The sequence below is a fragment of the Rhinatrema bivittatum genome, chromosome 1, assembly GCF_901001135.1.
Source record: "Rhinatrema bivittatum chromosome 1, aRhiBiv1.1, whole genome shotgun sequence".
In the NCBI taxonomy this organism is placed as follows: Eukaryota; Metazoa; Chordata; class Amphibia; order Gymnophiona; family Rhinatrematidae; genus Rhinatrema; species Rhinatrema bivittatum.
Window position 1 is genome coordinate 5,568,269 of NC_042615.1, and position 27,092 is coordinate 5,595,360.

A 27,092-nucleotide genomic window follows, 5' to 3' on the forward strand; every position below is an offset into this window, starting at 1 on the left:
TCCTTAGTTCTATTCCCTTGGTAGGAGGGTTTTCCCTAGCTTGGGTTTACAGCTCCAATAGACTCTTGGCTTGTTTATTGTGCAGTGATTCAGGCCCTCCACAGTCTCAGCTTTCACTGATTTTAGCTCTGTTAAGCTCATGGCCAGTCATTTGCTGTTACCCAGCCAGGATGGGTCACCTTCTCTAAGCCAAAAGCCAAGATCCAGGCAGGACCATGGAAAGATAATGTGTGCACATCTTTCCATCCTGCCTGGCCTTTTTTATGGGTTGTCTGAGAACTGGGTACCCAAGGGTTTGACTCTCCTTGTTAGTCAGGGTGAGAATCAGTTTGCTTCCTAGGACTGTTTTTTCAGTACACTTCTCTCATAAATCCCTCTCTCATTCAGAATTCTCCAAACGTAAGACTTTTCCAGTCATAGTTCTGTAATTTAGGATTTTGCTATCCTTTGATTTAAAGTGAAATTTCACTGTAAGTTACTAACAGTAGTCCAGGGACTGTGACATGCAAATCCCCTACCTGAGTCATTGACTCATTTATCCATTTAAGCACCTTCACAGTAAGGGTTCTGGCAAACTTTTCAATCTCATTCTGGGTTTCCTGGGCTGGAGGCTCGTGTTACAGAACTGCATTGTCCTCTTTTTTTCTGTGTTGCAGTTCACTTAAATGGTAGCATGCTCTTTAACGGTCTCCCTTGGGAGGTGGGTTTCACTATGCACATATCTTCACTTTTTAAAATGCTTGGCCTAGATTACAATAAAAACAAGAATGCCCAAGACAAGACCAGAGGATCCTGCAGGGAGCGGCACTTACAAGGCTAAAATCCTTGCCGAGAAGAATAGATAGAATATTTTGGTCTTTAGCTGCCACCGTTTACTGTGCTATTCTGTTACTAAGGATGTGAGGCCCACAGGAGGGATGGGCAGAGAAGAGAGATGCTAGAGCTATCAATCTGTGTTCCTGTAGCCATGTAAAGAGTGTTGGTGGTAACTGTAGGTTTTTAATTGAGGCAAATGGAGAGAGGGTGCTTTTTGCAAGATTAAGACGAGTCAGTGGCAGAACTAGGACTAGAGTTGTAACCCCAGGGAGCTTGCATTATTAAATGATCATTAGACTAATAACAGTATCACTTGCAGCCACAGTTTGTTTCTTGAATGAGTAATTGTATTTTTGGTCTTGCCTGCAATTCTTTGAGGTGCATGATTAGAAGACTCAATTGATAAAACCATAGCAGCATCGAAGCCCATACTCGGGACATAGGCTGGCTATCCCGAGCCAGGTCACAGACAAAGCAAGGCTCACTAAGGTTTTTCTTATGAATCTGGCCCTTACTGGCACTTGCATGGTACAAATCATGCTGGGAGTTGCTAACTTGCTGTCTCTACCACTGGCGGCTGTAATAGAGAGCAAGCACTCGAAAAGATTATCAGCACAGATGAGCCCGAATTACTGGTAGTGCCAGCGGCATACAGAGCACTCTCCACCTTCCAGGAACCTCAGGATATGACGGAGCACAGTACCAGATAATCTCACCCACAGACCCTTTACACATTATTAACTATTAACCCTTTATCCCTAATCATCCAGGAACCTCAGGATATGATGGAGCACAGTATCAGATAATCTCACCCACAGACCCTTTACACATTAACCCTTTATCCCTAATCATCCAGGAACTTCAGGATATGATGGAGCACAGTATCAGATAATCTCACCCACAGACCCTTTACACATTATTAACTATTAACCCTTTATCCCTAATCATCCAGGAACCTCAGGATATGATGGAGCACAGTACCAGATAATCTCACCCACTGACCCTTTGAACATTAAACCTTTACCCTCCATTTTCCAGGAGTCTTGGGATATACCACAGTGTATCAGATAACCTCACCCACTGACACTTCGGAATACTTGGCAGAATTTTCTCTCTGTAAGTTCTGACTCTTCCATAAAATCTTCTTTTCTTATCTTTTATGATAAATCACACGTGTTCTCATTTCTTAACGTTACTAATGTAAAGTAGAGCTCTGGATTTGAGTATAAGCAGCTGAGTACTCAGATCAGGACATCTTGGATGTGTTGGACCCTCATCATAGCTGTCTTTTGGCCTCTTGCTTCTTCTCACTCCTGGATTGACCAGTCACCCTGTCAGGAATAAAAGAAACCTATCCACACTCTTCATCCTTCTTCTGAAATCTAAAGAGATCTTGACTTTGCTGTGGACCATATCCCTCCATGGAAACTGAATTTTATCTATGAAAAGAAAAGAGTTGAAGTGTTTTCTGTAGTTCTGTTCTGAAGAGAACATTTTATTCTATTAGAAAATTAAAGAAAAGTAAGAGGAAAGGAAACTGATCTGGTTATCAAAGGAGGTGGCTGATATAATAAAGGCAAAAAGAACAATGTTCAAGAAGCGCAAAGGATCCCAAAAAGAGAAACACAGGGAAGAATATCTGGTAAAAATGAGGGAGATGAAGAAAGAAATCAGGAAAGTGAAAGGTCAGGCAGAAGAAAGGATTGCCAAAGAGGTAAAGAGAGGAGAAAAAACATTTTTTCAGATACATCAGATAAAGAAGGGAGGTCAGAAGTGTAATAGTGAGATTGAAAGGTGATGAGGAGCACTGTGTGGAGAGAAATGAAGAAATGGCAGAAATATTAAACAAAAAATCCTTTAGTTAAGTGTTTACTGAAGAAGACCCTGGACAAGGACCACTGCTGGTTGACAAAACTGTAGATGGGGATGGGGAAGATGAAAGTCCATTTACAGAACACAATGAGTTAAACTGAAAGTGGACAAGGCCTGGGGCCTGACGAGGTTCATCCCAGGATACCGAGGGAGCTCAGAGATGTGCTGGCGGGTCCCCTGAAAGACTCGTTCAACAGATCCCTGGAAACGGCAGTGGTGCCACAGGACTGGAGAAGAGTGGGAGCAGACAGGAGGCTGGAAACTACAGGCTGGTTAGCCTCACCTCGGTGGTGGGAAACGTAATGGAGGCTCTGCTGAAGGAAAGGAGAGTGAACTATCTACAGTCGGTTCAGCTGCTGGACCTGGGGCAGCGTGGATTCACCAGTGGAAGGTTCTGTGAGACAAATTTGATTGAAATTTTTGATTGCATAACTAGAGAATTGGATCAAGGAAGAGCAGTTGATGTGGTTTACTTGGATTTCAGATCCAAAGCTTTGGATCTGCACCTGCATTGGAGGCTTGTGAATAAAATGAGAACCTTGGGAGTGGGTGTTGCTGTGGTTGAGTGGATTACAAACTGAATGACTGATAGGAGACAGCGTGTAATTAGTAAATGGAACCTGCTCTGAAGAGAAAATGGTGTTAAGCGGAGTGCCACAAGACTCAATTTTGGGACGAGCTCATTCAATATCTTTGTAAGCAACATTTTAGAAAGGACAGAAAGTAAAGTTTGTCTACCTGAAAAGATTTAATGATGCACAAAGTTTGAACCTTTTTCTTTGGAAAGGAAATTGTAGAACTAGGGCTTATGAAGTGAAAATACAGGGGGTGAAGACTCAGAACCAACATAAGGAAATATTTTTTTACAGAGATGATGCCCTTCCAGAAGAGGTGGTGAGGATGACAACAGTAAATGAATTCACAAGGGCAAGGGATAAACATTGTGGATCCCTAAAAGCTTGAGGATGATAATGAAGAAAAGAGTGCATGGGGCTAGCCTGCACGGATCGGCAGTTAATACCCTTACCCAGAAGGCATGGGGAATTACGGCCCTTAACCAATTAGCCTTGATAATTTTGAGACAACTGCACATCGCTCTCCACTTTGACAGCAGGCTGGGGGAAAAGGGGTATTGGATTATGAAGACAGCCAATGCTGGGCCCCAACTTTTACAGTTGGAAGACTGATAGGCTGACATTGGGGATAAAGCTTCAATGGCCAACTCCAAAGCATTGCCAGAATAATCTGGAAGGCTGCTCACCATGTAAAAATGTGCAGTAATTTTGTTATGGGTTTGACAGATGTTTGGTTTTTCTTGTATTACTGTCCTTAACATAAGGCATGGGAGTAATCTGCACGGAGTGGCAGTTACTGCCCTTGGCGGACACTTGGGGTATCCTGCAAGGAGCGGCAATTGCTGTCATAGGAAGCTCACTGGCAGAGTGGATGGACCATTGGGAGTTTTTCTTCTAACAGTATTATGTTACTAGGTGAATGGTAGACTAAATAGGCTGTGCAGTTGTTTTCTGTCATCAGATTTCTATAATACAGGCATATGTAAGCCAATTCCTGTGTGAAGACGTCTTGTGTAGTCATGGCAGCGAGAGTTAGGTGCTAAGTACACAGAAATACAGCTTACCATAAAATATTATCAAAATAACTTCAACAGTATAGACGATAACAAGTATTTTTATTTCTATCACACTTCAAACAACTTACTTTAAATGCTAATAATGAAAAATCAGACACCACAATCTATCGTAATTCTAGTCATTTTTTTACTCTTTTTCAGATATTAAATAATCATGAACTGACCTCAGTCAAGAGAATTCATCACAATTCTGCTGTCAGAATTAGGCTCGTTAGATAAGTATTCATATAATTGTATTTCTTTCTAATTAATAATAGTTTCTCTGGTTGAGGATTGATGCTTTTATTTTCTATAGCAATGAAATAGTCTCTATAGTATGGAGTGTTGCTAAAGACACAGAACTAATGACTAACATTCACACACGTGGTTTATCTTCTAGCTATTGACTAGTTTACTAATGTTGCAGTGAAAAACATATCATTCGCCTCATCCTTTTCCAATCACTCATTAGCTGTTCTGATAATTATTAGTAACTTACCTGTACTTAATAGGCCATGAATGGAAAGAACTGGAAGAGCAATTCCTGTCTTTGATGACCAGCTCCTGTCTGTCTTACCGCTTTCAGCTGATGCTTACTATCATATCTAGGGTTATCCAAGCTCCTAAGCCTCGGGTTTTTTGGGGTTTTTTTTATTCTTTATTTCTCAATTTCCAAATTAATACAATAAAACAAATTATTGCATATGAAAATATAATGGTATAGAACTGAAATACACCAATTAAACATTGACATATCCATTTATCTATTTAAATTAGTCTTTACCATCAACATATCAATCAAAATGGAGGGATATTTAGTTTCCTAGATAATGGGAGAAACACAAAGAGAACAAATACTTTCCTTATAGAACTTCTAGCTTAAACATATACGGTACCATTTCTAATGTCTAACTGGACACAGGGGTTGAGGAAGGTACTCTCATTTGTTCTAAGTAACTTTTTAACTGGTCTGGGATGAAAAAAATGTACATGTTTTCCTGCCTCTTTATCATGCATTTACAGGGAAAACGCAGTACAAATGAAAAACCCCTTGCTAGAACTTCTTGGCGGTGAGCTAAAAAAGCTTTCCGCCGTTGAGTTGCAATTGCCAGATCTGGAAACATTTTTATTTGTTTACCAGAGAAGATTATTGGGTATCTATTAAAAAACCTTTTCATAACTAAATTAATGTCAAGGCTAGTATAGAAATTCACCAATAATGTTCCCCAGCTAATTATATTAGCTGAGGAATTCTCCAAAAAATGTGTTAAATCCCCTTGAAACATATCTGTTCTATCATTCTCATTTTTTGATCTAGGGAGGAAATAATTATTAATAGTTGGTGAATTTTCAGAAGTAAATCCAAGAATTTCAACTAAGAATTTCTTTAAAGTAATTAAAGGTTCTTCCCCAAGAACTATGGGAAAATTCAAAATTCTTAAATTGAGACGCTTGGTATTATTTTCTAATGACTCTAACCTTCTAGACATTACTTCATTGTCTTTAACCACTGCTGCCTTGAATTCCAGAGATTTCTTTTCTTAGATTTCGAAATACTTAATCCTGTCATTAGAGTCTTTAATCTGTTTGTGTAGTTATTGATTTTTCTCATATAATAAATCAACTTTCCCTTCCAGTTTCTTAATACTTGTCATTGTGCCTGCCATCATGTCCCACAATGTGTCCATCGTTACTAGAGCAGGACGGGATGGAATACCTGGTAAACTATTGGTAGGGTGAACATCTTCTAACCTACCTAAAAGATTTTCCTGAGACTTTCCCTCTGGCTCCCCTACTAAAATTAGGGAGTCAGCCGTAGTGTCTCCAACCTCAGGAGAACCTTCCCATAACCTTTGCTCTGGTGGTAGCCCGATGTTGGGGCTTAAGGATGCCTCCTCTGCAGGCACGGGAGGCCCTCCCTGACCTCCCGGCACGCCAGAGTCCTCAGTACCTTTAATACGCGGTATAGGAGAGGAGAGGTCATGAAGTTCGTAATTTCTTGTTGCTGGAAAGATGACAAAGGGAGGGCAGGGAACACTCTCACCCTCCCCTTCCGTTTTGGAGGCATATTTCTTAGCCCCAAAATGCCTTCAAGAAAAACAAAAACTTCACCTCAAAAACTAGAATTTTTCAAAACTAGATGACCCCAAATAAGGAGGATAGGAAACAGTCTTACTTCAATCCAACAGCAAAGTCCGGCGAATCCGGCGAAGCCCGGCAAAGCCTGCTGTCCCCGCGCGCCCCTTTAGCGCGCGCGGCTTCAGCGGCATGCCGGTTCTGCGGCGCCCCGCCGCACAGCGACCGATAAGGCTGCTTACGGTCCCGCCTCCTGCCTCACCCTCCGATGCTGCAGTCGCTCAGCTGACCATCAAGGTAAAATCTTTCCCCCGGATTCAGTGAGAGGTGTTAGCGGCTGCTTTCCTTCCTCCTCATTCGCCCTACAAGCCTCGGTTTTTAAAAGCTGGCGCGTGGAGGTCACGTGGGGGGATGAGCTGAGGCAGACGTGTTTGGCTTCGGCTCCCAACCCCATAGCCAACAACTGCCGGCGAACTAAACCCTCGAACGATTATACAGGATTTTCGGCACAGATCCTACTGGCATATGTCGATAGTTAAGTTCATGAATCGCTCGCCGGGGACTATGGCTGCAAAAAGCACTCGTAAAGATAAAGAAAAGGCGAAAACAGCGGCGGAGAACAAAATGGCGGCGGTAGGCGATGGCGATAATCTCCCTTTGGGCGCAGTTACAGCAGCGGCGTTTAAAGAAATTATAACAGCGGCGCTGGATGAAAAATTAGCCGGCATTTCAGATAAGCTCAATGAGGTGAGAGAAGCGCTTACCGAAATGAGTCCCCGAATCGAACATGCGGAGGGCCGAATTTCGGTACTAGAAGATGACGTGACGGCTTATGCCGGGAAACTAGAAACGCAGGAAAAGACTATGAAAGAGGTACAAAGCAAACTAGAGGACTTAGAAAACAGAGCACGGAGATCCAATTTGCGTTTTCTGGGGTTACCCGAAGCTGTAGACCAGTCTGGCTTGGAAACATTCCTAGAAACATGGCTGCCTGATGCAGTGGGGGTGCCAGAGCTGAAAGAACGGCTTATAATAGAGAGGGCCCATAGAGTAGGGTCCCGCAAAGAGACAGACTCGAGACCCCGTATAGCTATAGCGAAAATTTTGAACTATGCCCATCGTCAGCAATTATGGAATGCTTCTCGCAAGACCATCTTGAGCAAACAACCATCCTGCTAGCATTCAGCAAACAACCTTCTTGAGCAAACAACCATCCTGCTAGCATTCAGCAAACAACCATCTTGAGCAAACAACCATCCTGCAAGCGTCCAACAAATGCTCAGCAAACAACCATCCTGCAAGCATTCAGCAAACAACCATCTTGAGCAAACAACCTTCTTGAGCAAACAACCATCCTGCTAGCATTCAGCAAACAACCATCTTGAGCAAACAACCATCCTGCAAGCGTCCAACAAATGCTCAGCAAACAACCATCCTGCAAGCATTCAGCAAACAACCATCCTGAGCAAACAACCATCCTGAGCAAACAACCATCCTGAGCAAACAACCATCTTGAGCAAACAACCATCCTGCAAGCGTCCAACAAATGCTCAGCAAACAACCATCCTGCAAGCATTCAGCAAACAACCATCCTGAGCAAACAACCATCTTGAGCAAACTACCATCCTGCAAGCATTCAGCTATCAACCATCCCGCAAGCATTCAGCAAACACCCTCACTGCAAACAACCATTCTACGCTCATCCAGAGCCCTAACCAATTAATTATTTCTTCCTAATCCCAGCCTTTCCTCCCATCAGTCTTCCGCCTATCCACGGCACCAGCCATCAGTCATCCGCCTATCCACGGCTCCAGCCATCAGTCATCCGCCTATCCTCGGCACCAGCCATCAGTCATCCGCCTATCCACGGCACCAGCCAGCTAACCATTCACAATGTCTCTAGTACTCCCAATACCAACATTACAACACCGCCTCCCACCTAAAAGATTATCTGCAAGACGAGCCCTCCTCAAGAACTTAAAAACCCTCACCTCCATCTCGATTACTCCAATCACACAGCTTTTAGGCCTCTCCCTCTTCTCACTCTCACTCTTCAATGCACAATCCCTAACAAAAAAATCCCTAATCTTTAATGATTATCTCAACGACGCCAAGCCAGATATTTGTGGAGTAACTGAAACATGGCTCAAGCCCTCAGATACAGCGTTAATAAACCAACTACCTACACATACCTATGACGTCTTCTCACTCCCGAGACTGAAAAAAAGAGGAGGTGGAATCCTTTTGGCTACCAAAAAAAGTCTGAACTTCTCCCAACATCCATTCAGCTCTAACTCAAAACTGGAAGTCGGCTTCTTCACCTCACAACATCTTCAAATCCTTCTTGTCTACGCCCCCCCAGGGTTCCTAGAATCCAATGTCTCCCCTATCCTGGAAATCTCCACCTTGCTCATCAACCTGGATTCTCCAGCAATCATCTTAGGAGACTTCAATCTACATATTGACAACCCCTCACCATCCAACAGCTGTATAACCCTCCTCACAGCCCTATCTGCCATGGGATTCCAACAAATAGTCAATGAACCCACACACAAAGCGGGTCACACCCTGGACTTGATTTTCTTCAACAAAGGGATTACAAACACGTACAACTTAAAGAACAAAAAGGTCCCTTGGTCAGACCACTCTCTTATTTCCACCTCTTTCGCACTGGAAGAAACCAACACTCCTAACATCCCCTCACCTTCATTCCATTACAAAAAGCGATGTTCTCCAGAAGACCTCAACACCCAATTAGTCTCCCAGCTCCCCCTATTAGACTTATCCGACCCTAACACTGCCATTCGTTCATGGAACAACATAACAGAAAATATAGCCAACAAGCTCTGTCCTTCAATTACAAAAAAATCTCACACCAATGCAGCCAACAGACAACCTTGGTTCACCAACGAACTCAGAAAACTTAAACAAACTTTAAGAAAAAAAGAAGCGACCTGGCGTAAAACCCCTTGCGACACCACCATCTCATCATACAAATCCACACTTTACCAGTACAAATCCCTCACCTCAAAATCAAAAAAAGATTTTTACGCATCCAAGGTTCACAACCTGGTCTTTGACGCTAAAGCCCTCTTCGCCTATGTCTCCAGCCTCACTCAAACCATACCGCGAGAAATCCCCGGCAATATGGCTCAGTCCAAAGCCGAAGAACTCGCTCAGTTTTTCCAAAATAAAATTTCCAATCTCCTAACACAACTGCCTCCCGACACAGCAGCCCTCCAGACATATCAACAACCTGCACACAAAAATGCCAGCTTAAACACCTTTGAACCTGTAGCCTCCACTGAGATACAAGCCATCCTGAGAAAAATGAAACCTTCATCTCATCCTGCAGACCACATCCCCTCCAAATTACTTCTATCTATTCCAGACACAATAGCTACATCTTTGACAAATATCATCAACTGCTCTCTAGCCCAAGGAATCTGCCCTGATGACCTCAAAATGGCCTCAATCTCACCGCTCTTAAAGAAACCTAACCTTGACCCGAAGGAACCCAACAACTTCCGCCCCATAGCTAACCTCCCATTCATCGCCAAGATCATGGAAAAACTAGTGAACTCTCAACTCTCAGATTTCATCGAAGACAACAATCTTCTCTTCACCCCACAACACGGCTTCAGAAAAAATCGAGGCACAGAATCCCTCCTCTCCTCGTTGACAGATTATATCTTAATGGGCCTTGACAAAGGAAACTCATTCCTATTGATCTTGTTAGACCTCTCAGCAGCGTTCGACACGGTCAACCACGCCATCCTCCTAAACCAACTCTCGTCTATAGGAATCAGCGGCACCGTCCTATCCTGGTTCAAAACCTCTCTCAATAACAGAGGTTACAAAGTTAAAATCCAAAACAAGGAATCCTCTAGATTTGACTCTGTCATAGGAGTCCCTCAAGGTTCTTCATTATCTCCGACCCTATTTAACATCTATCTTCTTCCTCTCTGCCAACTTCTCACCAACCTCAATCTAAAGTACTTCCTTTATGCAGACGATATCCAAATCATCATCCCCATCAAAGATACATATTCTGAAACTCTTGACTACTGGGAATCATGCCACCTGAAAATCAAACAACTACTAAACAACCTACACCTCATCTTAAACTCTTCTAAGACAGAAATCCTTCTCATTTCTCCGGAAACCAACATCTCCACTACTCTTCCCACCAACCTACCTACCACACAAGTTCGAGACTTAGGAGTGATAATAGACAACCGGCTAAACTTCAAGGCCCATATCAACAAAACAACCAAAGACTGCTTCTATAAACTCCAGGTTCTGAAGAGGATAAGACCTCTTTTCCATGCCCAAGACTTCAGAACGATCATCCAAGCAGTCATTTTTGCAAAATTAGACTACTGCAATTCCCTATTGCTAGGTCTGCCCTCTTCCTACTCCAAACCACTACAGATGGTTCAAAATTCAGCAGCTCGATTACTAACAGGCGCAAGAAAGAGAGACCACATATCCCCCATTCTGAAAGAGTTACATTGGCTACCCGTCCACTTCCGTATCATGTACAAAGCCATTTGTGTCATCTTCAAAACTATTCATCAACGCATCTCCCTCGATCTACAAATCCCCCTCCAAGTATACAACTCGACAAGACCTACCAGAAATGTCTACCGAGGCGCCCTCAAAGTTCCTCCTGCGAAAATGACCAAACACATCACTCTAAGAGATCGTGCCACCTCCACTGCTGGCCCTTCTCTGTGGAATTCCATTCCCACAGATCTCAGACTGGAACCTTGCCTCTTAACTTTCAGGAAAGGACTTAAGACTTGGTTATTCAAGCAAGCTTTCCCAGACACAATCTAATATCACGTCATAGATACAAACCAAGGACTTCAAATATTCAGCCATTAATCATGCCATTTTTACATAGCATTTAATTTATTTGTATACCGTTCAACCGTTTATTCTTTCCTATCTCTTCCTTCTTATCCAAGTTCTGCTACCCTTGTTATTTGTAACTGCTCCTTCGATCACCACAGTTCTAGTTGATGTATTTAATGCACTCCCGTTTCATGTAAACCAGCAAGATATGTGCTCATGATTGCCGGTATATAAAAACCTTAAATAAATAAATAAATAAATAAAAATATATCAGGGCTTTAAGATTCGAATCACACAGGATTTTTCGGCTCGGGTCTCACAACAGCGGCGGGCTTTTTCCCATGTCTGTGCAAAATTGGCTGAACACCAAATCAAATTTGCGGTCCTGTTCCCGGCTATCTTAAAAATTTGGTATGAGGGGAGTAGTAAATCTTTTGAGAACCCAGACAACGCTCACAAATATGTTACTACCATATGTGCAAAGTTGTAAGGGAACTTGCTTTCAGTTGCGGAGTTTGCCCGCGGATCTGTTTTACATGGGATACGGCAAGTCATTACAGCACTAACCATATACAGCTGCAACTTATACTGTTTCCCGTGCTTTTTTCCTTTAAGTGTTTGATGTTGGTTATGGGGTGGGAACGCTCTAATACGTGACCTCGCGCTCTCCGGACGGCGAGATCTCCGTTGGGAGAAGTGCATAGGGTATAGGTTTTGTACTGGGTTTGGGGGATAGGGTTCGGGATGGGGCTTAGGGGAATCATGAAGGGAGGACATCAAGTGAATGCGGATTCTGTCAAGAGGTTAGACCAAATTGTTTGGAGGAAGCGGATTTGTGAACGAGGAGGCAGGCTAGGCTGGGAGCCTGTACTCCATTGCTGTCAGTATACCGGATTAAACTTTGATGCGGTAATATATTGGGACCAACATGGGTAAATACCGTATTATTTCCTGGAATGTTGATGGGTTAGGTACACCCATCAAACGAAAAAAAATCCTTCAACATTTAAAGAGGTTAAAAGTTAACATCGCATGTTTACAGGAAACGCATCTTACAGACAAGGAAAGCGTCAAATTACGCAGGGACTGGGTCTCAGACTGTTACTATTCTCCTGCGGTGGGCAGAAAGGGAGGGGTTGCGATTTTGGTTCATAAAAACACACCCTTCATGGTTACGAATGAGTTACATGACCCAGACGGGTGTTATCTTATTGTTCAAGGTACATTAGCGGGTAAACAACTGACTTTATGCAATATCTATGCCCCGAATGTGCCTGATAAAAAATTTTTTGACAAAATTATTTCCACATTACTAGCCAATGCTCTGGGAGACCTCCTGGTGGTGGGAGATATGAACAGCGTCTCCGACATTCATATGGACAAATCTCAGCTCCCAAAAGGCTATCGAGCTAGTAAGCTCTCTGGGGTAGCGCAGCTTAGCAAATATCTGGGCCTTGTGGATCCTTGGCGCATTCTGAATCCAACTGCGAGAGACTATACTCATGTATCCCGGGCACATAATACTCTCTCTCGAATTGACTACATACTGTTAGCCGAGCACCTATTCTCCCGGGTGGAAACAGCAGACATTGGGGCTATAGTGGTAGCTGACCATGCCCCTATCTGGGTGGACTATTGGGCTTCTCCGGTGCGGCCTGGGGGGAACAAAAGACCTTGGCGCCTTCCCAGTCATCTCATGCAGGATGTGGAATTTCAACAATATCTACGCAATAAATGGGAGGAATTCCAAGATAACAACCAACAACATCTGAATGACCCGGCTTTATTCTGGGAAACGGGAAAAGTTGTAATGAGAGGTGAGATAATTGCATATACCGTTAAGAAAAGTAAACAACTTAATAAAAACATACTCCTGCTGGAATCCCAATTACAACGTGCTAAACGGCAATTAGTAGAGCACCCCTCCGCCGTACATACGACAGCATACTGGGCCTGTGTCCACTCACTGAACGCACATTTACATTTACGAGCACAGAGGTCCCTCCAGGCGTCTGATCATTATTTCTTTCGCTTCGGCAATAAATCGAGCAAGTTACTGGCTAAACTGGTGGCTGCCAAACGGCGAAAACCTTACATAACGGGGTTACAAACAAATGGAGGAGAGTATGTGACAAAGACTGAGGATATTTTGGAAACTCTTCGTAAATTTTATGACTCCCTCTACCGGGAAGATAGAGAGGGTGGCCAAAAAGAGGAGGACAACTTCTTCACCGACATACAATTACCTTCCATCACAGCATCTCAAAAAGAGTTACTGACCAGGCCTATTTCACCGGGGGAAATATCTGGGGTGCTAAAAACAGGCAAGTGCAATAAGTCGCCTGGTCCCGATGGATTCCCTCTGGAGTACTATAAGATGCTGAACACCGGAATCATTGACAAACTTGCTTTATATTTCAACCATGCATGGCAGGGGACAGGATTCCCATCTACTTTCAATGATGCCTACATCACGGTCCTTCCCAAACCGGGGAAAGATCCCCTGCAAGCAGCGTCCTATAGACCAATTTCACTGTTAAACTCGGACTTAAAGATCTATGCGAGAATATTAGCAATACGACTGGGGGCTGTCTTACCCACCCTGATTTCGCCCTATCAGGCGGGGTTCGTGAGTGGTAGGAGTGCAGGGGCGCATGTTTTCCGTTTAATTACAGCATTGGAAGCCTCCCATCGGCTGCAACATCAAGCGATGGTCGTAGGCTTCGATTCGGAGAAGGCTTTTGACCGTGTGTCATGGGACTATATGTTCTCCGTAATGAAGCGATATGGCTTTCCTGACTTAGTGATTAAAGCTATCTCGATACTCTACAGTGATCCCAGATCTTATATAGTGGCGAATGACTACTTCTCGGGAGGTTCAGATTCAGAGAGGAGTAAGACAAGGCTGCCCTTTGTCCCCTATCTTATATATCCTATCCTTAGATCCGCTGCTTCGTAAGTTAGCCCAAGCACAGGAGCTGCAGGGACAACGGGTAGGGGATGCTACTTTTGTTGTGGCTGCTTTTGCAAATGACATGTTAGTGTACTTAACTAACCCTTTTTCGGCTCTGCCGTTTATACTCCAAATCCAGCAGGCCTTTGGGAGGTTTGCTGGGTTAAAGATAAATGTTGAAAAGTCTGAAGCCTTAGATGTCCTAGGGACTTTACAATCCAACTGGCCAGGCCAATTCCCTTTAAAATGGGTTTCCGGCTCTCTTAAATATTTGGGCATCCATATACCAGCGCATCCTAAGGATATTTACGCTCAAAATGTTTTACTTCTAAAAAAGAAACTTTTACTAAAATTACAAACATGGCAATTGTTACCACTTTCTTTATCAGGGAAAATACTATTATTAAAGATGATGGAAATTTCGAAATGGCTGTACCTGTTTAGTATGTTACCCATTTGGCTAAAAACTCAAGATGTTATGGAAATCAATAGAGCGTTTACCCGTTATTTATGGTCTGGAAAACGAGCACGGATCCCGCTGAAGGTCCTGATGCGGCCCAAAACTGCGGGAGGTCTGAATTGCCCTAATCTGAGGATATATAATTATGCAAGTTTGTTACGGCATATCCGGGATTGGACTTTTGACTCCGAAGTTTGTTCGCCCATGAGGCATGTTCATCAATGGTTAACTCCACTATCACCAGGAGCTGTGCTGCAAGGCCCTCTCACATCCATAGCATCCTCTCTCAGGACCAGTGTTATCATTCGCCCACTACGCAAGATGTGGCACTTTACCTGTAAACTCCATCAAGTGTCTCCCGAGAGAACTGTTTTTCAACCCATAACGGGTAATCCTATTTTCCCACCAGGAATGGAGCAACATCTTTTTACCCAATGGGCAAGTCTCGGACTAAAAACTATTATTCAATTGTTACACTACGAAGCGGACCCGACCTATGTTTACAGCTTTCAGGAGCTGCAATCTCAATATAAGTTGCCAAGGGCGGACTTTTATGGTTATTTGCAATTGAGGCATTTTATTCACGGATTGTTGCAAGACAATAAGTCCTTTCTACGCTCCACTTGTCTCATCACCTTTCTCAAGGGACCCATGGGAAAGCGTTCGACTTGCTCGCAATATTATTCAGCTCTCATATCACTGCTGTTCCCCCCAGTTTTCACTGACGTGACCCATAAATGGAATAAAGTGTTGCTAGAACCTATATTATCAGACGATATTAAAGCATGCTTCCAAAGTATATCTGCAACATGTGAGAATGTTACACTTCGAGATAAACAATTTAAATTCTACCATCAGGCATTTTATCCTCAACTGGCGGCCTTTCACATGGGTCTGACATCTGATCGCGCCTGCTCAAAGTGTGGAGCGGACAATCCAGATTACTACCATAGCTTCTGGTCATGTGTCCTGGTACAAGAACTGTGGCAACATTTACATCATTTACTATGGAAGATATGGGGAGTGTCAGTCCCAGTAGACCCTAGGATCTGGCTGTTCGGGATTGTACCGCCTAAGATACGTCAGATGGGGACATATCACATTCAGTTTCTGCATAAAATCAGTCTCATGGCAGTGGATACCTTACTGAACCAGTGGATGAATCAGACTCCCCAATACAAGCCAATTTGGACACAGAAAATACAACAAACTTTACATTATGAGTACTTAACGGCTCGACAGAAAACAGCAAAACACCGGATTAGGACACTTGCTCTGTGGCAGGCCTATGTGAGCTCTCTGCAACCGGAAGCGAGATCATTACTATCGTCCTTGGCAACTACGTGAACAGTATATACCTGACATAGTTGCATGGAAAACCTGACTCTACCTAAGGGGAACTGGGCTGAGTAAAGGACAGAGCTTGATTCCTGATGATCTACTACTAACCCTGCTGATTGTCTAGAGATTGGCATCTGATGTGGGTCGACCTCTTGACATCCTACATACTATTGCATACTACATACTATTACATACTACTTACTATACTATTTACTGTACTAATTGCTATACAATGTACTACTTTTTGAGATGTTCCTGTTTTGTGATTCCCTTGATGGTTTGGGAAGGGGGGAGGGTGAGGAATGGTTGGCTAGGACCTTATCATTGATGTTGCTAAGCCTTTAGTGGGTAGGGTGAAGAGGGGGGGTAAGGGGGGGGGAGCATTAGTTTTGTTCTGACGAGGGTATAACAATATAAAATTTATGCTAACAGTAATCCATGTACTTATAGAAGGGAAATTCCATATTCTTGCTGTCTGCTCTTCTGTATTTGGTATTAATAACGGGATGGCAGTGGCACTTAAATGTCGAGCCCTTTGGTTATCATGGTGGCCTTCACATGTTTGTGGTTCCCATTGAGTAGGTTAATCTTTGCTACTTATTGCATCCCGATCTACCGTGAGTATGTGATTACGGGGGTTAAGCTGGATGCTTGCTGTGAACTTATGGGCTTCTATTATGGTCATGTTCAAGTTTCTGAAGCTGCCTATGCTAATGTTTCTGTTTTTGGTTACTAATAAAAAATATTTACACAAAAAAAAAAAGCTGGCGCGTGCGAAAACCAGGAGATAAGCGTGTGGCCGGGTCACATGCACGCCACAGGGATTTTCAAAGGCCTGCGGGGCCATGCGCATATCTCCCGGTACATGCGAAAGAACTGCCATTGAAAAAAGGGGCGGGGAATGGGTGGGGCGTGGGCGGACTGGGTCAGCACCATTAGGTGCTGTTCCGCTGAAGCGTGCACCAGGATTGGATTGGCAGGCACAACCTGCTGCTGCACAACAGAGCGGGAAAGTATAAAAACAAACAAAAAATAAAAAGATAGAGGGGTTTTAGGGGTCAGGGAAGAGAGAGGAAAAATGGAGGCAGGTTACCTAGGGGGTTTTAGGAAATTCTCTCCCACACTACTCCTTTACTGGAGTGAACTGGGAGAGTACTGTGAAAGGGCCTATCACGTCACCGTGCGCATCTACCGAAATCCCCCACCTTATGCGCAGGAGTCGGCTCTCTCGTGCACACGTACATGCCAGTATAAAATCAGCGTGCTCATATGTGTGCTCTGGGAACTGCGCACACCTGGATGCCCACACGCGGGTTTTAAAATTCACCCTTTAATGATGTCACTAAAAAAAATAGTACTGGGAGCTATCTAGTTCTCTGATTTAATGGTGTTATTTGGCTCCTTTTTACATGTGGATAAAGGTGAAATCTAGTGTATTTGCAGTATATCTAGTATTTTATTTATTTAAGAGTTTTTATATACCGTCATTAAGTTATTCACCATCATAACGGTTTACAATGGGGCACCTGTATAAAAAATGGGTCGTACATTACATAGGTGGTGCCATTAGTATTCGGTAACAAAAAAGGTATTTATTTGGGGGATTGAGTGTTTCATAGCAATGTGTCCTGAAGGTTGCCTACAGTTAAAGGTTGAACTAATTCAGTGAGGAGCATTAAATTAGGCATTCGGTGCTTTATGCCGCATATCCTTGCTTAATTGCCTGCATCAGTTTTCTTTCTTGAAGGCTTGTATGTAAAGCCAGGTTTTGAGCTGTGTTTTGAAAAGTTTATGATTGCTCTGCAGTCTAAGGTCAAGGGGCATGGAGTTCCATAATATGGGACCGGCTAGAGACAGAGCTCGCTCCCTCACTTGGGTAAGTCTTGCGGTTTTCACAGAAGGAACGGGAAGGAGTGTTTTTGGATTTTCAGAAGGTGTTTGACAAAGTTCCTCATGAGAGGCTTCTAAGAAAACTAAAAAGTCATGGGATAGGAGGCGATGTCCTTTCGTGGATTACAAACTGGTTAAAAGACAGGAAACAGAGAGTAGGATTAAATGGTCAATATTCTCAGTGGAAAAGAGTAATCAGTGGAGTGCCTCAGGGATCTGTACTTGGACCGGTGCTTTTCAATATATTTATAAATGATCTGGAAAGGAATAAGACGAGTGAGATTGAATAATTTTGTATCTGCAAATTTGATAGAGTAATAAATTATTCAGATTGTGATACATTACAGGAGGACCTTGCAAGACTGGAAGATTGGGCATCCAAATGACAGATGAAATTTAATGTGCAGAAGTGCAAGGTGATGCATATAGGGAAAAATAACCCTTGCTGTATTTATACAATGTTAGGTTCCATACTAGGAGCTGCCACCCAGGAAAATGATCTAGGCGTCATAGTGGATAACACATTGAAATCGTCGGCTCAGTGTGCTGCGGCAGTCAAAAAAGCAAACAGAATATTAGGAATTATTAGGAAGGGAAAGTTGAATAAAACGGAAAATGTCATAATGCCTCTGTATCGCTCCATGGAGAGACCCCACCTTGAATACTGTGTACAATTCTGGTCGCTGCATCTCAAAAAAGATATAGTTGCGATGGAGAAGGTACAGAGAAGGGCTACCAAAATGATAAGGAGAATGGAACAGCTCCCCTATGAGGAAAGGCTAAAGAGGTTAGGGCTGTTCAGCCTGGAGAAGAGACGGCTGAGGGGGGATATGATAGAGGTCTTTAAGATCATGAGAGGTCTAGAACGGGTAGATTTGAATCGGTTATTTACTCTTTCGGATAATAGAAAGACTAGGGGGCATTCCATGAAGTTAGCATGGGGCACATTTGAGACAAATTGGAGAAATTCTTTCACTCAATGCACAATTAAGCTCTGGAATTCATTGCCAGGGGATGTATGTTTAAGGTAACTAGAGTAGCTGGGTTTAAAAAAGGTTTGGATAAGTTCCTGGAGGAAAAGACCATAAATGCTATCAATCAATAAGGAATAGCCACTGCTTGTTGCTGGCATCAGTAGCATGGGATCTATTTAATGTTTGGGTACTTGCCAGGTACTTGTGACTTGGATTGGCTGCTGTTGGAGACAGGATACTGAGCTTGTTTGTCCCTTGGTCTGACCCAATATGGTATATCTTATGTTCTGGTTCATGAGAATATTAGATATTTGGAGAGTAATGCATTTTGGTGAGAAGGATTATAATTTTTGTTTTAATCCACATATAAAGTTATATCAGGATTGATGACATTGTAGTTGTTTCCAAGTATAATTAGTTCTTATATAGGAAATGATGCTATCTCTGACCAGGCTCCGGTTGGCTTAATTTCAAAATTTGGGAGCAGACAGATACCAATTTATTTTGTCACACGAGTCCAGGTTTGGCAAAAGATAATGAGCTCTGTACTTCGCTGAGAAATAAATGGAGTGAATGTTGTCAATTTAATGAAATGCCAGGCATTACTCCCTCGTTATTCTGGGAAAGAGGGCAAGCTGTGATGAGGGGAGAAATACTGGCACATGCGGTTAAGAAGCAGAAACAACACATATGGAGATAATATGTTTATCTAATTTTCTGTGCATTTATCTTCAATGTCTGAGGATCATAGGAAAGCCTTAACTGCTACCAGGGCTTTGTTAAATCGTTTGTTTTATCTCAAAATTTCAGCTTAATAAATATGGTAAGAAAGCTGGGGAAATGATGGTGCATTTGATAAAAGGTACGTGTCAAAAAACATTTATCACAGGCATTTGAGATGACACTAGATAACTTAACATAAGAACATGCCATGCTGGGTCAGACCAAGGGTCCATCAAGCCCAGCATCCTGTTTCCAACAGTGGCCACACCAGGTTACCCTTATGTCATCTGCTAGCAGGTCTAGCAATCATACATTACATCTATGCAGACGATATTCAACTAATTCTACCAATCGAGGACACACTAGAGAAAACATTAACCTTAGGTAACATGTACCTAGACATAATAAAACTGCTAAACCGAATGGAACTTGTGATCAATATTGAAAAAACAGAATTTCTATACTTAGAATGAAAAAATATGGAAATCATCCAAACTCCAATAATCCTCAAAGACAACCAGAAAATTGAACTAGCAGAAAAAGTACGAAACCTTGGAATAGTAATGGATCCAGAAATCAATCTAAAAGAACACATATCACTAAAAGTAAAAGAAGGCTATGGAAAACTCATGGTACTCAGAAAACTAAAACCATTACTAACACTAACTGATTTCCGAACAGTTCTACAGGCACTAGTTTTCTCAAGCACGGACTACAGTAATGCCCTTTTACTAGGACTCTCGAATACAACATTAAGGCCACTTCATATACTACAAAACACAGCAGCTAGAATACTAACCGGAAAAAGGAGGAGGGACCATATAACTGAAACTCTAGTGGAATTGCATTGGTTACCCATCGAATACAGAATTAAATAAAAAACCCTATGTCCCATACATAAACTAATACATGATGAGAAATCGGACTGGCTAAACACAACACTATGAGTACACGTCCCACACAGGAACCTTCGATCGGCAAACAAAGCTCTCTTAACCATTCCCTCAGTAAAGACAGCGAGACTAACACAAGTGAGAGAAAGGGCCCTATCTTTAGCAGGACCCGCTTTATGGAACACAATGCCTCTAGAGATCAGACTACAAAGAGATCTCAAAACATATAAGAAAAGTTTAAAAACATGGCTTTACAAACAAGCATTTTATAAAGAGACTGGAGAATAGAAAATATACAGGAAAGCAGAAGAGCACCAACACACACAACCTACGTAATTATATAACACAGAGAATATGATTTTTTACCTGTAAATAGTGCTTGACAGGTACAATTGGTCATGAACTACATTACTAATAAATTGATTGTTATTGTATTATGATATATTGTAACCAAACTTTTTGGCACCTGTTAGAATGTACGATAGTACCATTCACCAACCTTAATTTATATGCCTACATGTAAACCGTTTAGATGGTATTTAACTTAGTGACAGTATAGAAACGTTTTTAAATAAACAAACAAGTACCCAAACATTAAATAAACCACAAGTCAGGTACTTGTGACTTGGTTTGGCCTCTGTTGGAAACAGGATGCTGGGCTTGATGGACCCTTGGTCTGACCCAGCATGGCAATTTCTTATGTTCTTGCTTATTAATTACTGTAATAGCAGTTTATGGATTATTCCTCTTGGAAATTATCCAAAACTTGTTTAAACCCAGTTACACTAACATCTTTAACCACATCCTCTGACAATTAATTCCAGAGTTTAACCATGCACTGAGTATAAAATAATTTTCTTCAGTTTGTTTTAAATGTACTATATGCTAACTTCATGGAGTGCCCCCTGGTCCTTGTATTATCTGAGAGAGTAAATAACTGATTTACATTAACTTGTTCAAGACCTCTCACGATCTTAAAGACCTCTATCATATCCCCCCTCAGCCATCTCTTCTCCAAGCTGAAAAGTCCTAACCTCTTTAGCGTTTCCTCATAGGGCATCAGTCCCAGAACAGATCCCTGTGGCTTTCCACTATTCACTAGAGATGTGAATCGTGTCCTCGATCGTCTTAACGATCAATTTCGGCTGGGAGGGGGAGGGAATCGTATTGTTGCCGTTTGGGTGTGTAAACTATCGTGAAAATCGTTAAAATCGTGAGCAGACACACTAAAACCCCCTAAAACCCACCCCCGACCCTTTAAATTAAATCCCCCACCCTCCCGAACCCCCCCCCAAATGCTTTAAATTACCTGGGGATCCAGCGGTGGTCCAGAACGGCAGCGGTCCGGAACGGCCCCCTCAATTGAATCCTTTTGTCTTCAGCCGGCGCCATTTTTCAAAATGGCCGCCGCAAAATGGCGGCGGCCATAGACAAAAACGATTCGACGCAGGAGGTCGTTCTGGACCCCCGCTGGACTTTTGGCAAGTCTTGTGGGGGTCAGGAGGCCCCCCCAAGCTGGCCAAAAGTTTCTGGGAGTCCAGCGGGGTTCAGAAAGCGATTTCTTGCCGCGAATCGTTTTCCGTATGGAAAATGGCGCCGGCAGGAGATCGACTGCAGGAGGTCGTTCAGCGGCAGTGAACCCCCGCTGAACGACCTCCTGGACTCCCAGAAACTTTTGGCCAGCTTGGGGGGGGCCTCCTGACCCCCACAAGACTTGCCAAAAGTCCAGCGGGGGTCCAGAACGACCTCCTGCGTCGAATCGTTTTTGTCTATGGCCGCCGCCATTTTGCAGCGGCCATTTTGAAAAATGGCGCCGGCTGAAGACAAAAAGGATTCAATTGAGGGGGCCGTTCCGGACCGCCGCCATTCTGGACCACCGCTGGATCCCCAGGTAATTTAAAGCATTGGGGGGGGGGTTCGGGAGGGTGGGGGATTTAATTTAAAGGGTCGGGGGTGGGTTTTAGGGGGGTTCTAGTGTGCCGGTTTTTCTGCCCTCCCCCTTCCCCCGATTTACGATTTTTTAACGATAAATCGGGGGAATTGGTATTGTATCGTGGCCCTAACGATTTTTGACGATTTAAAATATATCGGACGATATTTTAAATCGTCAAAAAACGATTCACATCCCTACTATTCACCTTTTTCCATTGGGAAAATTTACCATTTAACCCTACTCTCTGTTTTCTATCTTTTAATTAATTGACAAATCACAATAGGACACTGCCACCTATCTCACAACTTTCTAATTTCCTAAGGGACAACTTTCTAATTTCCTAAGAGTCCATTATATCAGCCGGCTCACCTTAATCCACATGTTTATTTACTCCTTCAAAAAAATGAAGGAAATGTGTAAGGCAAAACTTCCCTTGGCTAAATCTGTTGGCTTTGTCCCATTAAACTATCCTTATCTATATGTTCAGCAATTTTGTTCTTTATGATAGTTTCTACATTTTTTTAAATTTTACTTTTATTGCATTTTGAACATCTTACAAAGGATATCATCTTTGTACAGAAAAAAGAAACACATTACAAATAGTTCAATAGAAACCATATATTAACTTTAATCCCCAAATCATGCTGAAAGAAGGGAGGAGAAACAGAAAATAGGGAACCATTGCTGGAAAATATGATTAACCAGGAATAACAAACAAAAGCAAAGGCCATTAGCCTGCTACAATTTACCCATTTATTCATCACGAAGTAATAGGACTTTTGGTCGGTGACGATACAGTCAGCAGCCTTCTCTGGGAGCTCACCCACAGTTTAAGTTGTTCCGGAATAAGGAATATGTAGACGATTGAGGGGGGATATGATAGAGGTGTTTAAAATCATGAGAAGTCTAGAACGGGTAGATGTGAATCGGTTATTTACTCTTTCAGATAGTAGAAAGACTAGGGGGCACTCCATGAAGTTAGCATGGGGCACATTTAAAACTAATCTGAGAAAGTTCTTTTTTACTCAATGCACAATTAACTCTGGAATTTGTTGCCAGAGAATGTGGTTAGTGCAGTTAGTGTAGCTGTGTTTAAAAAAGGATTGGATAAGTTCTTGGAGGAGAAGTCCATTACCTGCTATTAAGTTCACTTAGAGAATAGCCACAGACATTAGCAATGGTTACATGGAATAGACTTAGTTTTTGGGTACTTGCCAGGTTCTTATGGCCTGGATTGGCCACTGTTGGAAACAGGATGCTGGGCTTGATGGACCCTTGGTCTGACCCAGTATGGCATTTTCTTATGTTCTTAGGTATTAGGGATGTGAATCATATTTCTCACGACTGAAAATATCGTATGATATTTTCAAAGTAGTCAGAAATCGGGGGCTCCCCGAAACAGATTGGAAAACCCCACAAAATTGTTCATGGGGTTCTCTTATCGTTTGGGGGGAGGGCGGGAAAAACGGCAAACAAAAACCATCCCTAAACCTACCTCGACCCTTTAAAACATCTCCCCTTAGCTTCTTCCACCCTCCCGACCCCCCCCCCCCCAAAAAAAATGTTTTAAATTACCTGGTGGTCCCGGGAGCGATCTCCCGCTCTTGGGCCGTCGGCTGCCACTAATAAAAATGGCGCAGATGGCCCTTTGCCCTTTCCGTGTGACAGGGTATCCGTGCCATTGGCCAGCCCCTGTCACATGGTAGGAGCACTGGATGGCCCGAGCCATTTTTAAAGATGGCGCCGGCCGTCCATCGGTTCCGATTCCGGTTCACATCACTAGTAGGTATCATTATTAAATTTAATGATAACTTACATGGGTATCTAAGTTGGTATATTGCACCCAGAGAGCAGGTTTCCTGGCATTTCTACCATTTTGACTGGCACAGACGTCATACTCACTGGTCTGTAGTTTCCTGGATTACCTCTTGATCCCTTTTTAAAATTGGCCTTCCATTAGCAACCCTTCAGTCTTCAGGTACAATAGATGATATAGTTGGAAATTTGTAAACTAATAGCAGGTTCACAATTTCATTTCGCAATTCTTTCAGCACTCTGGGATGTATACCATCTGGTCCAGGTGATTTGCTACTCTTTAGTTTGTCAATTTGCCCTAGTGCATCTTACAGGTTCACTGAGATTTGTTTCAGTTTCAATGAATCATCACCTTTGAATATAATTTCTGGCATTGGTATCTCTCTTACATCTTCCTCAGTGAATACAGAAGCAAATAATTTGTTTAGTCTCTCTGCTATGGCTATGACATCCCTAAGTGCTCCTTTTACCCCTTGATCATCTAATAGTCCAACTGACTCCCTCACAGGCTCCTACCATGTGACAGGGGCCGGCCAATGGCACGGATACCCTGTCACATGGTAAGGGCAAAGGGCCATCTGTGCCATTTTTATTAGTACAGCCGATGGCCTGAGAGCGAGAGATCGGCACGCACAGGAGGATTTACGCTCGTAATCCTTTGAAAATCTGGCCCTTCGTGTATTAATCCGAGAGGTTCCTAGACTTCCAATTGCAGTAAATTATAAAGAAATGCAATATAAAATACTTTAACACTGTCAAGTAGATCGGAATCACTTACATAAAATGGCACAGGTAGAAAATGATGATAAATCACAAATGTAAAATAGAGGTGGGTTCTCACTTGTCACAAAAATTCTGTCCTTTTGCAAGAGAGAATTTTCTGCCTATATGCGTTCTGGTAACATTAGCATTAAGGGAAAACATTCTGTTATTGGGAGATGAGGAGATCGGATGACGGTATTTCCTCAAATGACTAAGGGGCAATATTGTTTTATTACAATAGATGTTTTGCTGGCACGCAAATGTTGCTAATGGAATGGATCACTGAAAATTCTCCCTCTTACTTAGTATGATGTGAACGGATGTCACTATCAAGCAAATGGAAAGGTACGGTCTGTGCTACCTAACACAAAACGTTTCAGAGGATTATGTAATTACTTGGCAACGTTTCTGATTCCTTACTGATTGATGATGGAACTAGACTTACAGAGGTGGGTGATTCTCCAATTTGGAATTTACCAAAATGAATTACAGGTAATGAGGGGATAGGATAAGATGATTGTGTGCATGTTTGTGTTTGGATGGTATGAATGTAGGGGGTGAAGGACTATTTTCTTTAATGGGATGGCAGGGTTTATAAGTTGAATAAAAGATATGGTGAGGGAAAATTCTGCTCTTTAATGTTAATAAATGATCTGGTAAAGGGAGCGATGAGTGAGGTGATCAAATGTGCAGATAACACAAAATGATTTAAAGTTGTTAAAGAGCAGAGGATTGCAGGAACATTAGAACATGCCATACTGGGTCAGACCAAGGGTCCATCAAGCCCAGCATCCTGTTTCCAACAGTGGCCAATCCAGGCCATAAGAACCTGGCAAGTACCCAAAAACTAAGTCTATTCCATGTAACCATTGCTAATGGCAGTGGCTATTCTCTAAGTGAACTTAATAGCAGGTAATGGACTTCTCCTCCAAGAACTTATCCAATCCTTTTTTAAACACAGCTATACTAACTGCACTAACCACATCCTCTGGCAACAAATTCCAGAGTTTAATTGTGAGTTGAGTAAAAAAGAACTTTCTCCGATTAGTTTTAAATGTGCCCCATGCTAACTTCATGGAGTACCCCCTAGTCTTTCTACTATCCGAAAGCGTAAATAACCGATTCACATCTACCCGTTCTAGACCTCTCATGATTTTAAACACCTCTATCATATCCCCCCCTCAGTTGTCTCTTCTCCAAGCTGAAAAGTCCTAACCTCTTTAGTCTTTCCTCATAGGGGAGCTGTTCCATTCCCCTTATCATTTTGGTTGCCCTTCTCTGTACCTTCTCCATCGCAATTATATCTTTTTTGAGATGCGGCGACCAGAATTGTACACATTATTCCAGGTGTGGTCTCACCATGGAGCGCTACAGAGGCATTATGACATTTTCCGTCCTATTCACCATTCCCTTCCTAATAATTCCCAAAATTCTGTTTGCTTTTTTGACTGCCACAGCACACTGAACAGACGATTTTAAAGTATTATCCACTATGACGCCTAGATCTCGAGTTAGCGAGATCTAGGTGTCATAGTGAGATCGAGCCTAGATCTCAAGTTAGCGGTTTACAATGAACTATGTTCATTGTAAACCGCTAACTTGAAGCGATAGTTACTGTTCATTGTAAGCCGGGGTGATATGTATATTATACAGGAACCTCCGGTATATAAATCCTTAAATAAATAAATAAAATAAATAAATCTCTTTCTTGGGTGGTAGCTCCTAATATGGAACCTAACATTGTGCAACTATAGCATGGGTTATTTTTCCCTATATGCATCACCTTGCACTTATCCACATTAAATTTCATCTGCCATTTGGATGCCCAATTTTCCAGTCTCAGAAAGTCTTCCTTCAATTTATCACAATCTGCTTGTGATTAAACTACTCTGAACAATTGTGTGTCATCTGCAAATTTGATTACCTCACTCATCATATTTCTTTCCAGATCATTTATAAATATATTGAAAAGTATGGGTCCCAATACAGATCCCTGAGGCACTCCACTGCCCACTCCCTTTCACTGAGAAAATTGTCCATTTAATCTTCCTCTCTGTTTCCTGTCTTATAGCCAATTTGTAATCCACAAAAGGA

At 42.5% G+C, this 27,092-nt stretch overlaps 1 long non-coding RNA gene across 1 annotated transcript in view; it reads right to left on the reverse strand.

Moving 5' to 3' along the window:
* Positions 1-673: 673 nt before the first annotated feature.
* LOC115075611 overlaps positions 674-27,092 on the reverse strand; it is a 40,850-nt gene continuing 14,431 nt past the window's right edge. The window contains exon 2 of the long non-coding RNA XR_003852611.1: positions 674-2,255. This is a non-coding gene — a long non-coding RNA (uncharacterized LOC115075611). The remainder of the gene's footprint in view (positions 2,256-27,092) is intronic.